Consider the following 1805-nt stretch of genomic DNA (forward strand, 5'->3'; position numbering starts at 1 on the left):
AACAAACATCATCCAAACCCCTTTCATTTAGTAAGCAGACGCAGGCATATTTGACCAATAAGCTAATAGCACACACAGTGTATTAATAGTGACCGTTTAATATATTTACACATAAAGAGGAAGTAAGAAGGCTTGTGGTTTTAACCACACTCATAACAAGATATGCTTCTGCATTTAAAATAGTGAGTAAACTATGAGCTCCTATAATTAAGACCCACAGGGGAAGATCCACCATCAGGAACCATTAAAAATGTGAAACTCTGTTTTATTTAGAAAAAATATTCTGTCTGTTAATCCTGTTTTTCTTTTAAAGCACCAGGGCCAATCGCCGAAGTTTATTTTTCAAAATATAAAGGTAAACGAACTGAGATTACCCTCCACTACACGTGTTGCATTATATAATATTGTGAGAGGGTTTTGGGTGCAGAGAGCAGAATATGATGTAGAGCCCCATCTGTTTGAGCAGGAAACAGACTGCATCCTGCAGAGAGCTGCACAACCTTCCAAATTACTCTGCATCTCTCACTCTCCTCACCACAGACATGTTTATTAGACCGAGCATTGTTTCCCAGGAGGGGCCCGAATGGAATCTGATGATCAGTTATTGTGTGTGTGTTTCACATCGTGCAGATGACAGGGCATTTTCACAAAACATTCGTAAACACCAAGATAACTAGATAACTTTTCATTTATACTAGATATTCCCCTGTTCATCAATTGAGTCCATACGCTCTTCACATGCTTTATAGCGTATTCTTATCTACAGGTTCATTATCACATTTTTCCTTACATTTATTTCCATTTAAAAATACAAAGTTATTTAATCTATACAGCATGAGGCCTCAGCTCATTCACTCCCACATTTTTCCAATAAGTGTGTAAGAGGCTTTGAATGCAACTTTTATTTCAGACTGCAGATTCTGAGACAAAATAAAGGTCCAGTGTGTAAGATTTAGGTGAAAGGGATGCATCTGCAGAAACTGAATATAAAATGATCCTATAGTGATGTTTTCACTACTGTGTTTCATCTAGATTTAGCAAATTGTGGTTTCCATCACCCTAGAATGGGCCCTTTATATTTAAATACTTTATATTTAAATCAGGAGTGGGTTCTCTCTACGGAGGAGACCATGTTTGTTAACAGTAGCCCAGACTGGACAAACTAAACATCTTTTGAGTCTTTATGACATCTGAAGGCTTCCACAGGTTCTCTTTCATGTTTGGATGGGGAGGGTGAGGTGAGAGGCATTCAGCTGCAACATGCAACTTCACCACAAAATTCTACACACCGAACGTTTGAGGTGACATAAGATATTGTAGTGTTCTTGTCACATCAGCAGATGCAAAACGAGGCAAACAAGAGAGCCAGTGAAGGTATGAAATAGAATAAAATAGCAATAAAATACAATCTAAAATAGAAATTAAGAAATACGGAAGAAACGTATTAATAGAAAATACATTCATATAATAAAACAGTAAATTCATTTATTGTACCTTTCAGTTTTACGAGCTGAAGACCCATATGTTTTATCAGGCTTTTGAATGTCCATAGTTAGTATTTTAGCATTTGTTTTATTCCTGTGCTGCAGCTCTGCATGTTCTGAATGTGCTCTATTGATTAACTTCTCTAAACAATAAGAAATCTCTCTCTCCTCCTCTCACACTCAGTTGATATCTTGACTCTTCACAGCATGAAACATCAGCAGCTGCAGTGCGCATCGACTGACAGCGCCACCGTCCAATCAGAGGGGAGTCCTGTCTGCATCGGCAAATCAGAGTCGAGGGGGCGGGAGCTGTGGTCGGAA

This window comes from Pleuronectes platessa, chromosome 20 (assembly GCF_947347685.1).
Source record: "Pleuronectes platessa chromosome 20, fPlePla1.1, whole genome shotgun sequence".
Taxonomy (NCBI): domain Eukaryota; kingdom Metazoa; phylum Chordata; class Actinopteri; order Pleuronectiformes; family Pleuronectidae; genus Pleuronectes; species Pleuronectes platessa.